The following is a 20,663-nucleotide window of genomic DNA, read 5'->3' on the forward strand; positions in this document are numbered from 1 at the left end:
GTTTTATGACTGAACGTTTCCAAACATGGTGAGCAGTCTGGATTTCTTGCCATATTTTGGCTCTCTTTACAAAAACAGAAAAGCCGTTCTCCTTACTTTTTGAGACAGAGGAGACACCATAGCCCCAGGCAGTACAGATACAGGCTTGGCCCCAGAGGTCCCAGGTTCCTCCCCAGGCAGCAGCACTGCCAACTGTTCGATTCCAAACAATCTATAGCCCATCCCTGGAATCTTTAAAGTGGAAAATCTCAACCCCCAAATCCCCCTAGCTCCAAGCCCCAAGTTCCCTCTCTCCCCAGCCACCGAAAGCATCAAGCCTAGCCAGCGCAATTACTGTGCTCTGGCTGAAACAATAACAACTGGACAAGTTCCAACAGCAGTTCTCCCCCTTTCTCCTCCCTCCCCCGAGATCCGGTAAACTTACACTAGTGATCCGACACCTGGCAACACTGCTTCGCACCCATTTCGAGCCATGCGTGGAATAATTTACATCACGGAATGCCGGGGCCAAGAGTTCTGGAGCAGTTGGAAAGGGCAGTTGTGAACGGCAGTTGGACGGAGGAATGAAATCCTGAAGAGATGCCCAGAAGAGGGACACGCCCGAAGAAGGCAGAAGGGATAATTTCTACTCAATGTTTTTTCTTGGTTAAAACTGTCATCTCCTCTCCAGTTCCCCCAAACTCCCCATCCTATCAGTCACAAGGCCAAACAAGTATAAAACTGGCTCCTGCCCCATGGAAGGAAACTTGCTTCCCCCAGGAAAGGTCTGGAAGGGGTAAGTATCCCCCTGATGTGAGACCTTCCCGTTGTGGGGGTGAATTCGTTCAGTTGTCGGATGGCCTGGGGTGATCAGAAGCCATTTGAGGGGAACTTTGGTGGAGAGGCAAGATGACGGTGAGCTGGGAGGAAGGAGAGGGGAAGCTGACACCCTGGGGTAACCTCCAGGCTAAACTGTGCAAGGGGCAGCAGGCCAGGTGAAATCTGCTTTGAGGACTCAGACATACAGGCTAGCATGACCATCCTTCTGAGGATGGAAAAGCGGGGAAACTATCATTAACTAAATATATAGAAATCTGTGGGAAGGGCTTCCCTTCGATCCTGATGTTTTATAGGGCAGAATTGCATCAGCCATAGCTCATTATTGTGCCATGAGCTTGTCTCCCAGACATCACAATCACATGGAATAAATCCAGCAATTTCAAACATCATTAAGTCTATAAAGTGGGTATTATTTCTTTACTTCGACGTGACTTTTTAAGCGGAGTTCTACTATATCCTTTGTAAATTTATTTTTTATAGTGTCTAACAGTTTCTGGAACAAACTAAGAAAAATGTAAGTGAAGTATAGCCTCTACTGAAACCACTTTTTATAACTATGCCAGCTTCCCACACAACTTTACACCTGTACGGACTCTTCTAGCAGAGGAGATGCCCAAGGGTTAACAAACCGAGAAAGGAAGTCAGCATCAGTCAGCCTAAGAATGTGTCACTGCCACTGGGACTTTCTTTTCTTTTTTTTTTTAAGATTTTATTTATTCATGAGAGACACCGACTGAAAGAGAGAGAGGGAGAGAGAGAAAGAGAGAGAGAGAGAGAGAGAGAGGCAGAGACTCAGAGGGAGAAGCAGGCCCCACGTAGGGAGCCCGATGTGGGACTCGATCCCGGGTCTCCAGGATCAGGCTCTGGGCTGAAGGTGGTGCTTAAACTGCTGAGCTACCCGGGCTGCCCCCACTGGGACTTTCAAGCACAGAGAACATTTGCCAGAATTTGAAGGGACCAGCTAGTCCTTGAGTAGTGAAAGAGAACAATTTTATCATACTGGATGAAATTAAAAGCCATTGTGTACCCTTCCCGAACCGAACGGACTGCTCAAACACTTGATAGTACGCTCCCCAGGGTATCTGTCCTACCAGACAGACAGGCCTCTGCTTCTAGCCCCCTTGGGTAGAACTCTGTGAGCCTTTATAGTCAGGGGTACCCTGAGAATTCCACTTTTTAAAGGGCCATACTCTTCTGACTTTGAACGGTTTCAAATTCAAAGAGATAACTCCTATCTCTAGGTCTCTAGCTCTACATACTGCCAAAACAGTCATCCTATGCCTAGTCCAGTAGTTCTTTTCCCTAGGAGGACACATGGTCCACCAAAGTCAATTTACCAAAGGAGAGGTATAGAAATTGACAATTCAGAAGTGGGAAGACAAGGTGAGGATCAGAAATGAATGATTTCAAAAGTGAAGAGTTTAATTTTCTTTGGAAAGGCTCACTTTTTCCTTGCTGAGACTCTTTTCTCCTGTAAGTTAACAACCCTGGAATCACTAAGTGGGCCGCTGGCCACAAGTGAAATTTACAATGTGTAAAAGAGAAGTCCCCACTCTTAGGGGGGGGACTAGATCAATAGTTAAAAACTACTTCTTGACTCAATACACTTAAGCGAGACATACTCCCCTCAGTAACAGCAGTTCACGACAATAGGATTTGTCACAGAGGGAAAGAGACTGTAGTTCTTACAGAATCCTGTTAGGTATCCCAAGAGGGCAGAAATCACTATCCCAGACACCTGGTTACCATTCTTTTTTTTTTTTTTTTAAGTGGATAGCATGGAGCCCAACATGGGGGCTAGAACTCGGGACCCTGAGATCAAGACCTGAGCTGAGATCAAGAGTCGGATGCTTAACTGACTGAGCCAGTCAGTAATGGTAATCAGTGCCCCCTGATTACCACTCTTAAAAAAAAAAATAAAGCTACTATTAAAATTGTCCTTATAGGAGTCAGCACTTTGAATAATAGCTTTAAATCAAGAGGACATAGTAAGTATACAAGTGACATATTAAATCAGTGGGGGCAGGAGAGATGCTTGGGTGGCTCAGCGGTTGAGCATCTGCCTTTGGGCTTGGATCATGATCCTGGAGTCCTGGGATCAAGTCCCACATAAGGCTCCCTGTAGGGAGCTTGCTTCTCTCTGTGTGTCTCTCATGAATAAATAAATAAAATCTTTGGGACACCTGGGTGGCTCAGTGGTTGAGCGTCTGCCCTTGGCTCAGGGCATGATCCCGGAGTCCCAGGATCAAGTCCCACATCGGGGCTCCCTGCATGGAGCCTGCTTCTCTCTCTGCCTCTGCTTCTGCCTCTCTCTCTCTCTCCCTGTGTCTCTCATGAATAAATAAATAAAATCTTAATAAATAAATAAATAAATAAATAAATAAATAAATAAACAAATAAATAAAATCTTAAACAACAACAACCACCACCTAGATGTCATGAGTATGGGGTTTCTTTTTGGAATGATGAAAATGTTCTGGAACTAAATCACTGAATTGTACACTAGAAGGGGTGAATTTTATGGCATATAAATTATAATTTGATTTAAAATATTAAAAAAAACACCCTAGATGTCATTCATGAGAGACTTGTTAAGTCAGTTATGGTTTCCACCCACATTGTGTAATAGCACACAGCCATTAAAAACCATGGAGAAACTTTATACAAACTGCCTTGGAAGGATACATTGTCAAAGGAAAAAGGCACATTATAGTATGTTCAATCTTTCCTCTATCTTCTTGAACTTAAAAGAGTGATAAATTTTTAATGTCTTTCTCCATAAACTCCATCATTTGTATCATTTCTGGGTCTGTTTCTATTGATTGATCTTTTTTTTCTCTTCATTACTGGTAGTATTTTCCTACTGCTTTGCATACCTGATAAATTTTTTTTTAAAGATTTTATTTATTTATTCATGATAGTCACAGAGAGAGAGAGAGAGAGAGAGAGAGAGAGAGAGGCAGAGACACAGGCAGAGCAAGAGCAGGCTCCATGCAGGGAGCCCGACGTGGGATTCGATCCCGGGTCTCCAGGATTGCGCCCTGGGCCAAAGGCAGGCGCCAAACCACTGTGCCACCCAGGGATCCCCTGCATACCTGATAAATTTTTATTGGATGCCAGACATTGTTAATTTTACGTTATCAAGTACTGGATACTTTGTAACCCTATAAATATTTCTGAATTTTGTCTAGGACACAGTAAGTTACTTATTTTTTTTTTCTTTCTTTCTTTTAAAAAAGATTTTATTTATTTATTCATGAGAGACACAGAGAGGCAGACACAGGCAGAGAGCCCGATGCGGGACTCGACCCAGCCATCCTGGGATCACGCCCTGAGCCGAAGGCAGGTGCCCAACTGCTGAGCCACCCAGGTGTCCCTACTTATTTTTTCAAAAGACTTATTTATTTATTTTAGAGAGAGAGGGCATGGGGGAGGGGCGGAAGGAGCAAGAGAGAATCCCAAGCAGGCTCCATGCCCAGCCCGAGCCTGACTCGTGGCTCAACCTCACGACCCTGAGATGATGACCTGAGCTGACATGAGTCAGACACTTAACCTACTGAGCCACTCAGGCACTCCTCAATTAAGTTTCTTATAAATCACTTGATCTTCTTGAGGCTTGCTTTTAAGCTCTATCTCTCTTTGGGGCTAATTTCGCCCTATCTTGAGGCAACAATATTATTCACTTGATGTCTCATGTATTACAAGGATTTTTGTACTCTCACAGGTAGAACACAAACTATTTTCTGCCCTGGATAAATATTGTTTGATAAATTTGTCAAACTTCTTTAAGATGAACTTCAACATGGTGATAATTAGTTTACTGATGACAGAATCATTAACCATACAAATCAGTGTTTCTCAAACTGGGGTCTGAGAAAATAATCTGGGGTGGTCTGAATTCTCAAGTTTGAGAAACATTAACAGATTCTAAAGCTATCCAGAAATATACACACTGAAATATACAGAGGGCTCATAAGAATTGTGCTCTGAGTGTTGTTCCCTCTAATCCTCGTGGGCAGTTCCCTCCCAGGATTCGGGTCTCTCCCCCACCCCCTTGTACTGACTGGTCACCAGCTGAGGACTTGGGAGTTTTTTCTCTGGGCAGTGCTCTCCTCTCCGGTATCCTGCCATATATTTTAGCCCTTTCACCCACCAACCTTGGAAGATGATCAGACTCCATCTGGCATCCCATTCCCTATGCTGTGGCCTTGCTATGCTCTCTAGATAGACAGTAAGCTGGGGCAATCATCAATAGGGCTCATCTCATCCGTTCACCATTCCTCAGGAGTCCCTGGCTATGCCACCTGATTTCCCAGGTCTCAAAGCCACTGTTTAATATATTTTATCCTATTTTTAACTTTTTTTAATGCAGGAAGGTAAATCCAGTCCCTGTTCCGCCATCTTGGCCCTACAGTCACTTTTAAAGTTTTGAAAAAAAAAAATGCTTTAGGAGGTAACAACAGTTTATATGAGTTAATTAGCACAAATTATAGGGTCAGAGTATACTGAAAGGGGGGAAAAAAAGGACAGTAAATCATACAGTTTTATCCCATCCCATACCTCCTTTTGTTTTCTACCCTGAAGAATAGCTTAGGGAAGGAGGAGAGCGGCTTCTTTAATTCCTATCTTTAATAAAGTTGGTCAGTGGGTGAAAACAATATTCATTATTAATTTAATAAATATTTAGCACCTACTACATGCCAGGTACTCTGTTAACGCTGGGAATATCAAATGAGCACGACATAAAATATAGTAATAAATGTAAACACACAATTTTTTTGTAGGACTGCAAAAGCAATGCTGAAGAGTGAATTAGTGTGTTTTTGCTAATTATTTACCAGTGAGTGTCATGATCAAAAGGCTATGCTGTAAAACAGCCACTTACCCAAGGCAAGTAACTGTGTGTCAACTAAGTATTCTCACCTTACTCCTGTTACTCTATTGTCATTGTTATGGGCTGTTAAATTTTATAATTGCAAGACAGTGTGAAACCTTCTGGCATGGTTCCTAACTGTAAGGTACTCATTTTCTTCTGGGAGAGAGACATTCGATAGTTTATTATGATGTAATGTGAGAAATACTAAGAGTTTTTGGCAGGGGTTTTCAAGCTTCTTCAGGTGAAGCCTCTGGACTTTTTTTTTTTTTTTAAATAATATAACATTTTGCTAGCAAAAACATGATGGTATTTTCACAATTATAACCATCTGCAATAAGAAGTGGTCAAACTTAACATGATGGGTTCTGAGTTTTTCAGTTATTATTCAACAAAGAACGCCCTCCATTTTGTCACTGGCTATATCCTTCTAGCAGCAATAAAGAGAAGATGGAAAAGACTAAGAAATATTATTAGAGGAAAAACTAAAAGAAAAAAAATCTCTCAAGGCTCATTTTTCCATCCCTAAATGAAGTTAACAGCCACAGCTACAGTTTTTAAACTTTGTTTCCTGGCGATCCAGGATTTTCCAAGGTATCCAGGAGCTTTCCTGAAGGCCTAAATGGTGGTGGTGGAGATACTCTGATACTCCCACTTCTCCCCTTCATCTGAGTGACTCCATTCTTATTCAACTAGGAAAAAAAAGTTCGAAAACCATTTGTCTTATCCAACTCCCAGAATGCAATGGTTTGCTGTGTGTTATGGAAGAATGATCATCACTGGTGGTCAATCTAAAAACGAAATCCCAAGGATCAGTAGATATTAATGCATTCATGATTACTTTAGCAAGCAGTGGTATAGTGATAAATATTGTTTGATAAACATATCAAACTTAAGATAAATTCCAACACAGTGACAATAACTTTAAGTTTACTGACGACAGAATCATTAACCATACAAATCAGTGTTTCTCAAACTGGGATCTGAGAAAATAATCTGGGTGGTCTGAGTTCTCAAGTTTGAGAAGCATTAACAGATTCTAAAGTTATCCAGAAATATATACACTGAAATATACAAAGAGCTCATAAGAATTGTGCTAAACATGTTTGCTGAGGGCCTCTCAAAATCTTAAGATCCACTCTGAATCTACAGAAGACCTGTGCACATACTGACTGATGCAAAAGTAGTCCTGGGGAAAATCTTTCCAGACCTCTCTTCTTCATCTTCCTTTAATCTTAGCTGCCAATTTTATGCCAGGTGGGGAGTGGGGGGCAGTCCCAGGTCTAAACAAAGGAGGGCTTCAAAAGAGACTGTGGGAAAAACAAAACAAAACAAAACAAAACAAAAACAAAAGAGACTGTGGGTTTAGTCCCAAAAGTCTTTGCTGAATTTAGATTCAGAGCTGAGGTGGTTCAAGAGATACCAAAATCTGAAAGTAACGAAGCCCTACAGTAAAGGAGGATGCTTTTAACTCACACTGCATAGCTTGTAGTGGGAAAGAGCTAGGAGTATGAATTTATGGCTCAATTATAGTGGACTAACAGACTAGACTGACTTCAAAGTTAAATGTTATTAATAGACTATCATCTAGAAATTAACAGTATAAAACAATATTCTAGGGCTACCCTCAAAAATAGCGATCTTGTCATATTCATTTGCATATCCCCAGCAAATATCACATAAATAAGTATAAGAAATACTGAATAGGGGCACCTAGGTGGCTTAGTCAGTTAAATGTCTGCCTTCAGCTCTGGGATCGAGCCCTGTCAGGCTCCATGCTTAGTGAGGTGGGGAGTCTGCTTCTCCCCTCCTTTGTGCTTGTGCTGACACTCTTTCAAATAAAAATAAAATCTTAAAAAATATCCAGGTTTTAAATATAGCACAGCTGTGTTTTATGCAAAGATTGTGTTCCCGGGGGGGTGGGGGGGTGGGGGTGAATGGGTGACGGGCACTGAGGGGGGGCACTTGACAGGATGAGCACTGGGTGTTATTCTGTATGTTGGTAAATTGAACACCAATAAAAAATAAATTTATTTTTAAAAAAAGATTGTGTTCCCAAAGACCCTGAATAATTAAAAACTTACATAATTCTAGATTAATCCCGGCAAAGAAATTTACAATTTCCTAGAGCCAATCAACATTGAAATTTCGTAATTCCTGATGGGACTTATAAATATATTTTAGAATATACATATATTCTATTAAGAGCTTTTAGATGTAATAATGAAACCGGGGTTATATTTAAAAAAAAAAAAAACACACTCCACATATCTTTTAGAGATCCACACGAATTAGGTATGAATAAACTACTATCCGCGTGGCATGCCCCGCCGTGCGTCTGGTGCGGGGGGCTGCGGAGAGCCCGTCATCCCGGGGAAATAGGGCGCGGCCGGAAACAAGGCCGTCCCATCGACAAAAAGAAAAAAAAAAAAAAAAAGAATGAACTACTATGATGTCTAGGATATATTAAAAATAATATAAAGTTGGTTACTAAAAACATGGAATCCTGGTACGCTAAAACTAATAGAACACTATTTGTTAACTACACTGGAATTAAAAAAATTTTAAATACAAAGAAAAAAAAGCAAGCCTAAAAAGAAATATAGTACATCAAAAAACCAAGCCAAACAAAACAAAACCCAACCAACAAATCAAACATGGAATCCAATCCCCCCAACCCCCTCCAGAGATCCACCAGGAATCTGGGGTTACTAATGGGGTTTTCTCCTTGATTCCCCTGCTGCCAGGCTGCCCATTTTTTCCTTTGAGTCATAACATATTCAGGAAAATCTAAAAAAATTGGGGAACTTGTCCCTAGCTACAGTCAGGTAGTCTGGTCAGCTCAGAGACACAGTTTAAGGCTCCTTATTCTCCAAACTCTGGAGAAAGTTTCAGTTTAAGGTATACAATGTGATGATTTGATATCTGTGTATATTATGAAATGACTACCATAATAAGGTTAGTTAATATGTCCATCACCTCACATAGTTACCAATTTTTTTTAATTAAAGATTTTATTTATTTATTCATGAGAGACACAGAGAGAGGCAGAGACATAGGCAGAGGGAGAAGCAGGCTCCATGCAGGGAGCCTGATATGGGACTTGATCTCCATACTCCAGGATCACACCCTGAGCTGAAGGAAGACGTGCTTAACCACTGAGTCACCCAGGTGTTCCAATTACCAATTTTCTTGTGTTGTAAGAATATTCAAAATCTACTGTTTTAACAAATTTGAAGTATACAATACACTACAGTCACCACTTTATACATTCGTTAGGTCTCCAGAACTTATCATCTTTTTTTTTTAAGATTTTATTTATTTATTCATGATAGTCACAGAGAGAGAGAGAGGCAGAGACACGGCAGAGTGAGAAGCAGGCTCCATGCAGGGAGCCCGACGTGGGATTCGATCCCAGATCTCCAGGATGCGCCCTGGGCAAAGGCAGGCGCCAAACCGCTGCAACACCCAGGGATCCCCAACTTATTCATCTTTTAACTGAAAGTCTGTACCCTTTGACCAACATCTCCCATTTCCCAGCCCCCTGGCTCTGACAACCAATAGTCAATTATGTTTCAGCAAATTTGACTCTTTTAGATTCTGCCTGTAAGTGAGATCATATAGTATTTGTTGATCTTTGTCTGACTTATTTCACTTGGCTTATGCTTATGCCCATGCCCTCAGTGTTCATCCATGTTGTCACAAATGTCAGGGTTTCTTTCTTTCTTATGGTTGAATAATATTCAATTGCATATATGTGTATGTGTATGTGTGTATAAAACAATTTCTTTATCCATTTACCCATTGACAGACACTTAGGTTGTTTCATATTTTGGCTATTGCGAATAATGCTGCAATGATCAGGGGGATGCAGATATTTCTTTGGGAGAGTGATTTCATTTCCTTTAGATATACAACTAGAAGTGGGATTGCTAGATTATATGGTGGCTCCATTTTTAATTTTTTGAGCATCTTCTGTACTGTTTTCCATATTGGTTGCACCGATTTACATTTCCACCAACAGTGAAGTAGGGTCCTTTTGTCTACATCCATACCAACATCTCGTCTTTTTTCTTTTTTTTAAAGATTTTATTTTAAGTTATTTCCACACTCAACGTGAGGCTCAAAACCACAACCCCGAGATCAAGAGTAGCATGCTCCACTGACTGAGCCAGCCAGGAGCTGTCTTTTTGATAATAGCCATTCTAACAGGGATGAGGTGATATCTCATTGTTGTCAGTGAACATTTTTCTAAATGAATCTATCACTTTCCAGTACATTGGCCACAAGATGGCAAACCTCCAGCAGGAGCGGGCACACCAGGAAAAGTGTGCTTATTCCCTTTTCCCTGAAACCTACTTTAGTTTTCCAAGAAAGTGTGCTTATTTTGGAGACCAGTTTATTCCTATGCAAGAACAATCTAAAGTGGAAAATAATTCTTTTTTTTTTTTTTTAAGATTTTATTTATTCATGAGAGACACAAAGAGAGAGGGGCAGAAACACAGGCAGAGGGAGAAGCAGGCTCCACGCAGGGAGCCTGACACGGAACTTGATCCTGGATCCCAGGATCACGCCCAGAGCCACAGACAGACATTAAACCGCTGAGCCACTCAGGCGTCCCAAGTGGAAGATAATTCTTTTCAAGCCTAAAATGCATAATGTGACTAAAGGCATTTCCCACTATTGCCCTATACTCTATTCTAGCCAAATGCCACACTCCAGCCCCCAGGAGACAATCTTACCTGAAATGCTCTTCTTCCTCTTCCATATCTATTCAAATTCCATTCATTATTCAAAATTTAGCTTGAATCTACCTCTGCGAATCCTTCTCTAACAACCTTGTGAGGTCTTCAGAAGTCTCTAGCTAGAATTCTGATAGCAATAACCATGTCTTTTGACACTGATCAGACATCGCTCTCTATGATTAACTTCATTATGCCTATCTTTTGTTCTCAACTAAAGCACAGCCCAAATTTATGTAAAAAAAAGTCTAGAGTGCTTTGAGGATACTGTTGAAGAGCAATGTATTTGAATGTAAATATAAGTCAGTCATCGTCCCAAAGCTGAGCAACTTTTTTTTTGCTCATGGTTTTTTGACATCACTGAACTGGAAGTACTGGCTCATTACAGTAGGTTCTAGCTTCATTTTGAACCTCAGCCTACCCCTTTGCTCTCTACCATCTTGACCATTTGATGTCCCCTAAACTTATCACATCACTTTTTAAATACTTTTGCTTTGCACTTACCTTTTTGAGAAGACAAAAAGACCTTCCCACCCACCTACAAGTGGTCAACTGATGATGCTTGCTTATTTTTTAATGCTTTGAGTAAAATTATACTACCACCATTTTTTTTTAATTCCCAAGCAAAATTAATTGTTCACTCATTTGTATCCCCAGAGCACGTCTGATGTGTTCCTAGTATCTGACAGGTGTATGACAAAACTGTTTTTCTGATCCCCTTGCTCACTCACAAGTTCCATGAAAGCTGGGGCAGCTAAAAATATGCAGCTAGGTTACACCTGAGCACTTTTTCATATCATAAAGCACAGGATCTGGGATGCAGGGTTGTGTGTCCATTGCCCAGGATCTGCTAGCTTATGCTGGGCCCTTATGTATCTAGCCAGGCATTCCTGTTGTGTAGAAAAAGCCATGAGTGGTCAACTGACTTCCTGTCTCTGCTCCAGATCAGATGACTCCATCCCTGTGGGATAAGGAAGTGTAATTTTTTAAGATTCACAGGGCAAAAGATTGTGTATTCTTCTATAATAATCTGTTTAGTATTAAATAAACCTCCCTCAAAGAGGGATTTATGTATTAAACATAAATACAAAATAATTCCTTGGAGTCCCGAAATCTTTAGCACAGTAATTTATATTAACAATAGTTGCATTCATTAAAAGACTCAGAAGTAAAAGTTTAAGTTGAGAATCTCTGGCACATGTATGGCATTTTGAGGACACCAACACTGGACTTTACAGGAAAGACAAGCAACTCTCTAACATAGGGAAAAAAAAAAGACAACCTGCCAAATGTTTTTATAATTTGTTGTGTTTTAAGAAAGACTGAACGTTTTAAGAACTATGGAAAATAATATACAGAAAATGATTGATAAATGATACAAAGAACTGCTGCTATCCCGATTGCTACTAAATATTAAGTAAAATGAAATTGAAACTATCTTTATGATAAATCACAGTACTTTAGTATGTAGAATAATATGTATTAAAACAAAAAACAAAAAAAGAACAATATGTATTAAAAAGATGAGTTAGTTCTCTTCAGTTACACTACTGTTTCAGTTAAAGAATCCTTGTATTTTACTTCCCCCCTCCACCGCAGAAAAGGTGAATTTCTGTTTTATTTATTTATTTTTTAAAAATGTTTCAATGTTTTATTTTTTTTTAAGATTTTATTTATTTATTCATGAGAGACACACAGAGAAAGAGAGGCAGAGACACAGGCAGAGGCAGAAGCAGGCTCCATGCAGGGAGCCTGACGTGGGACTCAATCCCGGATCTCCAGGATCACACCCTGGGCTGCAGGCGGCACTAAACCGCTGAGCCACAAGGGCTGCCCTGAATTTCTGTTTTAATCATCAATTGCCACATCTATTACATTTCTTCCCTAAAAACAGTCATTTAGGGACTCAGCTCCAACAAGCTGACTTAGGGAGAGGAAGCAATACCAATGTTAAAACTAATCACCCATAAAGATGAACATATATCAACCAAAAACACATTAGCAAAAATTGTAGGAATAGGAATTAAAAACTAGAAGTGCCAAAAGCTAGTCATACTTACATCCTCTCCATAAAAACAAAATACCTGAATAATAACTAGCAATTGCACAGACATTTTTTCTTGACTTCAGTTTTATTCGGAAAAATACGGTACCTTTTATTAAATGAAATGGAGATGTATCTAAGTCATTTGCGTTCTTACTCAGGGAAAGGGGATTTCTTCCAGAGAATATTTTAAATGAAGTAAAAGAAGAAACCCTACCAATGTGACTTTTTCTACTTTTGAACACAATGGGTATTATTATGCAGTACTAGTCACAACAAATAGTAAAAGAGACTGCCTTTTGCCTTCCCATCCCACAGTCAAGAATTCACTAAAATACAGCATGGTAATAATTAAGCTATTAAAATAAAAACTAATGAAACTTTGTATTTCCTCAAATATAATAGGACACTACTGCTATCAGTGTAGTTTTTTTTTTTTTTTTTTTAAGATTTTATTTATTTATTCATGAGAGACACATAGAGACAGAGACACAGGCAGAGGAAGAAGCAGGCCCCATGCAGGGAGCCCGATGTGGGACTCGATCCCAGGTCTCCAGGACCAAAGGCAGGCACGAAACCACTGAGCCATCCAGGGATCCCCTGTCAGTGTAGTTTGTATGTATTATTGTCCCATGTATGGAACTGCTCTTAAAAGATACTTTGAGGGCAGCCCTGGTGGCCCAGCAGTTTAGCGCCGCCTTCAGCCCAGGGTGTGATCCTGGGGATCTGGGATCGAGTCCCGCATCGGGCTCCCTGCATGGAGCCCACTTCTCCCTCTGCCTGTGTCTCTGCTTCTCTATCTGTGTGTGTCATGAATAAATAAATAAAATCTTAAAAAAAAAAGATACTTTGAAATGGCAGTTGTTATAGCAAAAAATATTTATTAGCAATCTGGTTAAAGTTATTATGCAAACTCTTGACTCTGATTGCCCTCTCTCAATGAGTAACATTCAAAATATTTTGGTTTTATGGTATGTTCCAAGAAAAACAAGCCTTATAAAAACAACTAACAATATTAACAAACAAAATTCCATTTTACGAAGTTAATGATGTTACCAAGCAAGAGATGTCCAGGTCTCCTTTTGTAAAAGTGGACTCACAAGGAAGATGTGCACAAAAGTAATTATTTAAGGAGAAGAAAAATGAGAGAAGCATTTTTTAAGCTTAAAAATATTTAAGGGGGTGTTTGGCTGGCTCAGTCAGCAGAGCATGCAAGCAACTCTTGACCTCAGGATCCTGAGTTTAAGCCCCATGTTGGATATGGAACCTAATTTTAAAAAATAATAAAAAACCCCAAACTGAAGAAATTTATTTATTTATTTATTTATTTATTTATTTATTTATTTATTTAATTTATGAGAGACAGAGAGGCAGAGACACAGGCACAGGGAGTGGCAGGCTCCATGCAGGGAGCCCAACATGGGTCTCGATCCTTGGACCCCAAGATCACACCCTGGCCAAAGGCAGGTGCTAAACCACTGAGCCACATTGGGTCCCCTGAAGAAATATTTTTTTTAAATGATGTAAGAAAGAATATGGGGCAACCCTGTTGGGACCCCTCTCACTTCTGAGAGCTTTCCCTGTATCTTTACTTAATAAACTTCTATCCCTTTACTCAAGAAAATAAAAAAGAAAGAATATGAATAAATATATATGTAGCATATTACTCCAAACAATATTTCCGCTTCTACAAAAATTTTAAAGAAGTTTAAATAATCTCATTTAAAAAAAAAGTTTTAAAAGGTTTTATTTATTCATGAGAGACACAGAGAAAGGCAGAGACACAGAGAGAGGGTGAAGCAGGCTCCTCACAGGGAGCCTGATATGGGACTCGATCCCCACACCTGGGATCATGCCCTGAGCGGAAGGCAGACCAACCGCTGAGCCACCCAGGCATCCTTCTATATTCCATTTAAGAGAGGCAAACTTCTATCTAGTGTAAAATCTTTTATAAGTCCTAAGAAATGTCATGTGAAGAGAATTTATATTTATACTCATTTCCATCAAAAGACCAGAAGGAACAGAGTTTCAGTTGGAGAAGATGAGAAAGTTCTAGAGAACGATGGTGATGATGATGGTTGCATACCATTGTCAATGTACTTAATGCCACAGAACTGTACTTAAAATGTGCTTAACTGTACTTAAAATGGAAAACTTTGTTATGAAAAAAATTTTAGTATCAGTAACAATAAAAAATAAAGCATCTATGGATATTCTTACCAAAAAAAAGACCATAACTAGTTGTAGATCTATGATCAAAAAACCTTTATTTCTGGAAAAGCATTCTCCAAGCTGGCAGCTTTAGGACAGATGCTCAATGAAGTGAGATGAAGGATCCATGGCTTATCACTTAAAATTAACTCCAGCAAGCAAGGATCTGAAAGAAGTTGAGGCAGTTTACCCCACAACTACTGACAGGTACCAGATGTGGCTGTGGGAAGAAATCTCCCAAAGGAAGGAGGAGGGTTCTTGACCCTTTGTGTGCCTTCTGGCTGTCTGGTGAAGCCTATGGATCCTTTTGCAGAGTAGTATTTCAAAGTGCATAATATATGTAGGATTTTTTAAAAATGCATTTATTAAAAAATTAAAATACATTTATAAAAATATTTTTAAATTGTGATATAGTTGTATATGTGATTCTTTTTTTTTTTTTTTTAAGATTTATTTATTTATTCATGAGAGACACAGAGAAAGGCAGAGACACAAACAGGCTCCATGCAGGGAGCCCGACACGGGACTCAATCTCGGGTCTTCAGGATTACATCCTGGGCCGAAGGCGGTGCTAAACTGCTGAGCCACTCGGGCTGCCCTATATATGTGATTCTTTGACAATGCATTAATATTGAAGATTTAGTGGTGAGTCTAGTAAATATCGTCATTTATTTTATTTTTTTTTAAGATTTTTTTTTTTTTTAATGATAGTCACAGAGAGAGAGAGAGAGAGAGAGGCAGAGACATAGGCAGAGGGAGAAGCAGGCTCTATGCACCGGGAGCCCGATGTGGGATTCGATCCCGGGTCTCCAGGATCGCGCCCTGGGCCAAAGGCAGGCGCCAAACCGCTGCGCCACCCAGGGATCCCAATATCGTCATTTAGAAGATAGTAATCTTTCCAGATTATCTGCAAATGTGAGGGGATAGAAAAAAATTTCTACTAGTAACAAATTCCCGGGCACTGTTAATACTGCTATGGTTGTGGCCTTCATTCACAGATTTAGGAAATGATAAATTTCAATGGGAGTCTAGAGAAAATAACATGCATTTATTTTTTCTTATTCAAGTTCATGGTCTACCCTCCCCACAATTCTATCCACAGATTCTTTAGGGGTCAGTCCATACAGCCCTTGCATACTACGAGGGTCCAGGGCAGTTGTTCAACATGTGAAGTGAATAAACTCAACCCAGTAACAAACAAATGGAATTCTAAACATCTGAATATAATCCACAAGCTATTTTTATACTTGCTAAGCACAGACTGGTCATTTCCAAACAGTTTGATGTAATTTTTGCAATGCAAAGATGCTGGAAGTACTGCCAGACCACAGGATGGTAGCAGCAAGCTGTCAATTCAACAGCACAGGAAGGACACTCTTCAGTATCACCAGTTATCAAAACAATCCCGAGTAAGGAAGGTCCAGTAAAGCTAATTTTTTGTATGCTTTAGTGAAAAGCAACAGAAACACGTTTTATAACTTAAAAAGCCCAAGACTGCAGTGGAAAAGCTCATCAAAATCCTCAAACTTGGACAGAATGAGACAAAAAGGCAAATTTTATCTCACAAATATATAACAATGTTCTGGAAAGCTTAGTCAAAATTCACATCTACACTCATCTAAAGTGGAAAATAGTTACATAAATAAATCACCTACTTTTTTAGTTTTTATGAGTGCTTGAAATCGAATGACATTTGAATTAACACCTTTTTCTATATTCACTTTTCTATACTCACTTCTTTACTCACTTTTTTTCTTGCTATAGATTACTGAACCCTCAAATAAGGGAGTCAAGTAACTTATAGACAGCCTCCAGTGGTCTAAGAACACGAAATTAATTCATTCACTAATTTATTTTTAAAATATTTATTTATTCATGAGAGACACAGAGGCAGAGACAGAGGCAGAGGGAGAAGCAGGCTCCTCACAGGGAGCCCAATGTTGAACTTGATCCCCGAACCCGGGGATCATGACCTGAGCTAGAGGCAGATGCTTAACCACTGAGCCACACAGGTGCCTCTAGTTCCATCTAATGAGATATCTGTGCCTACAACACAACCCTTTCCCTTAGGAAAGAGATAAAAATTTTTATTTAGTTTGACCCTATCATATCACTTCTGGATCATTTAAAATAGAACAGACCCATCCAAATAGCCATTTTTTCAAAGAAGATATCCAGATGGCCAATAGACACATGAAAATATGCTCAACCTCACTGATCATCAGGGAAATGCAAATCATAATCACAATGAGGTATCACAATGAGCCAGAATGCTTAGTATAAAAAAAGACAAGAAATAACAAGTGTTGGCAAGCTGTTTCAGGGAACTCTCACAAACTGTGGGAATATGAACTGGTGCAACTACAACAGAAAACAATACAGAGGTTCCTCAAAAAAGTAAAAATAGAAATACCATACAATTCAGTAATTCCACTACTGGGTATTCACGCAAAGAAAATGAAAACTCACCAATGTTGATTGCAGTATTATCTGCAATAGCCAAGATATGGAAGCAACCTAAATGCTCAGTGACAGATGAATGACGATATATTAACACACCCATGTACGCACGCATGCACCCACCCACCAACGATGGGATATTACTGAGATCTTGCCATTTGGGACAACATGGATGAACCTAGAGGGTATTATGCTATGTGAAGTAATCAGACAAAGAAAAATACCATATGATTTTATTTATATGTGGAATTTAAAAAACAAACAAACAAATACACAAGAAACCAGCAACAGACCCATAAATACAGAGAACAAACTGGTGGTTGCTAAAGGGGCAGGAGTGGGCAAAATGGGTGAAGGGGAGTGGGAGATACAGGCTTCCAGATTATGGAATAAGTCATGGGGGTAAAAGGTACATCATTGGGAATATAGTCAATGGTATTTTAATAGTGTTGGCTGGTGATGAATGGTAGCTACATGTGTGGTGAACATAGTATAATGAATAGAGTTGTTGAATCACTACATGGTACACCTGAAACTAATGCAACATTGTCAATTATACTTCAATAGAAAAAGATAGGATAGACCCATGGTTCTTGCCATTATTCAGTATCATTCTTTTGGACAAATTAGAGTAATTTTTTCTTTTTTTTTTTTTAAAGATTTTATTTATTCACGAGAGACACAGAGGCAGAGGCAGAGCATAGGCAGAGGGAGAAGCAGGCTCCATGTAGGAAGCCTGATGCGGGACTCGATCCCGGGATTCCAGGATCATGCCCTAAGCCAAAGGCAGCTGCTCAACCGCTGAGCCACTCAGGTGTCCCTAGAGTAATTTTTTCTTGTTTCATGTCTTCACAGTCTTGCCTAAAGAACACCCTATTTCCCTCTCTAAATATTTAAGTTTTTAGATTTTGCCTGAGTAAAATTATTTCTTTATGAAGGTTTGTCATTATTTAACTTTTTCTTAAACTTCTGATAGTTTGCAACTTCTATTAATGATTCTCGTAATATCCATATAATTTTTCTTTAAGAAAGCACATTACTATAGCATGATATATTAAGCAATACCATTATAATTTATCATACTAATGATAATGACTAGATTAAATGATTATTTATTAGGTAAGCTTTGGAGGGCTAAACAAACAATAATAATGTTGCAGCACTCGAGTAGCTGATAATCTTTTTTTTCATTTTAAGATTAATTTATTCATGAGAGACACACAGAGAGAGGCAGAGACATAGGCAGAGGGAGAAGCAGGCTCCTTGCAGGGAGCCCAATGTGGGACTCAATCCCGGATCCCGGGATCATGCCCCAAGCTGAAGGCAGATGCTCAACCGCTGAACCTCCCAGGCATCCTGAGTAGCTGGTAATCTTATTACAAAGGCAAGACCTACAACTAAAATAATTTTCCAAACTACAGAAGGCATTATCAGTATGCATGAAAATAAACATATACTAGTATGGATATTCACAGTAATATTAAGTCCCTTTTACTATTAATTGATATGCCAAGGCACATGAGGTAATAAAAACTGTAATAGTAGGTAACATTTACTAAGTGCCTTTCCTCTGCCAGGCACTTCATATGGTTCTAATCCTCTAACACAATCCTGCCAGGTATGCACAGTTAACCCAATTTTTACAGAGAATATAAGATGCTTGCCCAACATTGCAGAGTTTGTAAGTAGCAAGTCAGAGGTTTGAACTCAAATCTGTAATTCCCAAGCTTGTGCTGCTTCTCATCTCTGTGGGTGGAAATATCAGGATTTTTGGAAGGTTCAATTTCTAGAAATGTTTCTCGTGCCAAAAGATAGCAATGGAGAATCTTTTTTTTTTTTTTTAATTTTTTATTTATTTATGATAGGCACACAGTGAGAGAGAGAGAGAGGCAGAGACATAGGCAGAGGGAGAAGCAGGCTCCATGCACCGGAAGCCCGACGTGGGATTCGATCCCGGGTCTCCAGGATCGCGCCCTGGGCCAAAGGCAGGCGCCAAACCGCTGCGCCACCCAGGGATCCCAGCAATGGAGAATCTTAAAACATTTTCTCCCACAGCAAAAAACCTCACTATTCCATCAATTAAAATTCTACAGTTTTAAATAAACTAGTTATATGGTATTTTTGCTGAGAAAAGGGAAGCATATTATTTTAAAATTACCACTATAAAAAGGTATGCACGAGTAGGGAGAAATAATATTGGCACTGGCCTGTAGAAAGCTTTGGGAACACTGGGGCTGAGAGTAAGATTTTATGGTCTTTTCCATGTAGAACTGCAGGTAAAGGAGTCCTTTGAACAAAAAAGGATGGCAGGGTTCTATAATGAAACAACTTTGGGAAATGCTACATATTATATATATTTCTTGGTTAATTCATAATGTATGTCAGACCTCTTGCTTTTTTTTTCTTTTAAGATTTTTAATTTTTATTTATTTTTTTAAATTCATGAGAGACAGAGAAGCAAAGACAGGCAGAGGGAGAAGCAGGCCCCATGCAGGGAGCCCAATGCAGGACTCCAGGATCACGCCCCAAGCCAAAGGCAGATGCTCAACCACTGAGCCACCCAGGTGTCCCAGACTTCTTGCTTTATAAAACTCAATGTTTTATTTGTTGACTTTGCCACAGAGCCCTCCTTTCTCCCCCAACTGCACCCCCAAACCCCTTAAATCTCAGAAGGTCTAGAGTAGCTCAGCTGTCCCAACAGAGTATGAGTCAGTGAAAGCCACATATATGATTTAAAATTTTCTAGTAGTTGGTTGAGCGTCTGCCTTCAGCTGAGGGTGTGATCCTGGGATCCTGGATCAAGTCCCACATGGGGCTCCTTGTGGGGAGTCTGCTCCTCCCTCTGCCTGTGTCTTTGCCTCTCTCTCTCTGTATTTCTTTTGAATAAATAAATAAAATCTTTAAAATTTTCTAGTAGTCAAACTTTTTAAGTGTAATCAATTTTAATATATTTTATTTAGTTCAGAATATCCAAACAATATTTTGGACTAAATGAAAAATATTAATATAAATATATGTATTTAATATTTTAATTTAATATTTATTTAATCATTCCAACATGTAATTAGTATAAAACTAATGAGATAGTTTACATCCTTTTTTTCATACAGTCTTTAAAATCTGGTGTGGATCTTACACTTAGAATATATCACAACTGGTGCTAGTCACATTTCAAGTGCTAACAGCCATTTATGTCCGGTGGCTACCATATTGGACAGTCCAAGTCTAGAGATGTTTATAGAATTTAGGTAAAACATTAGCTTAAGGGGTCATTTCCCCCTGGTTAGGTCTTATAGATAGCCACAAAGTGGAAATCTTTAAGAACAGCTGAAGTGTAAATAAGTATTTACCCTAATTTATAGTTTCCCAGAGATTTTGTCAGTTTTTTTATGGAAGGGGATGGAGGGAGGGGAGTGGCATAACCTTATTTTCACCAGAATATAACCCTGCTCGCCATATGTACACGTGCAGATTTAATTTGAAATAAGAAAAAAGTTGATCATTAAATAGATTA

The 20,663-nt window shown here is 39.3% G+C and overlaps 1 protein-coding gene and 1 long non-coding RNA gene across 8 annotated transcripts in view; one reads left to right on the forward strand and one right to left on the reverse strand.

Moving 5' to 3' along the window:
* Positions 1-20,663, reverse strand: part of BICRAL (BICRA like chromatin remodeling complex associated protein) — a 78,463-nt gene that overhangs the window by 41,073 nt on the left and 16,727 nt on the right. The window contains exon 1 of one of the 3 annotated variants that reach the window (XM_072832978.1): positions 425-2,875. The exons of 1 other annotated variant lie outside the window; for it this stretch is intronic. The gene's annotated coding sequence lies outside the window, so the exon portion shown is untranslated. Of the gene's footprint in view, positions 1-96; positions 205-424; positions 2,876-20,663 lie in introns of those variants that run through there. One more of the 3 variants, XM_072832979.1, reaches the window with a different exon arrangement.
* LOC140637015 (uncharacterized) overlaps positions 37-20,663 on the forward strand; it is a 59,760-nt gene continuing 39,133 nt past the window's right edge. For 2 of the 5 annotated variants that reach the window (XR_012034264.1, XR_012034262.1), the window contains exon 1: positions 90-775. This is a non-coding gene — a long non-coding RNA (uncharacterized lncRNA). Of the gene's footprint in view, positions 776-5,603; positions 11,797-20,663 lie in introns of those variants that run through there. The other 3 variants (XR_012034265.1, XR_012034261.1, XR_012034263.1) reach the window with 3 other exon arrangements.

The sequence above is a fragment of the Canis lupus genome, chromosome 7 (genome assembly GCF_048164855.1).
Source record: "Canis lupus baileyi chromosome 7, mCanLup2.hap1, whole genome shotgun sequence".
NCBI classification, from domain to species: Eukaryota; Metazoa; Chordata; class Mammalia; order Carnivora; family Canidae; genus Canis; species Canis lupus.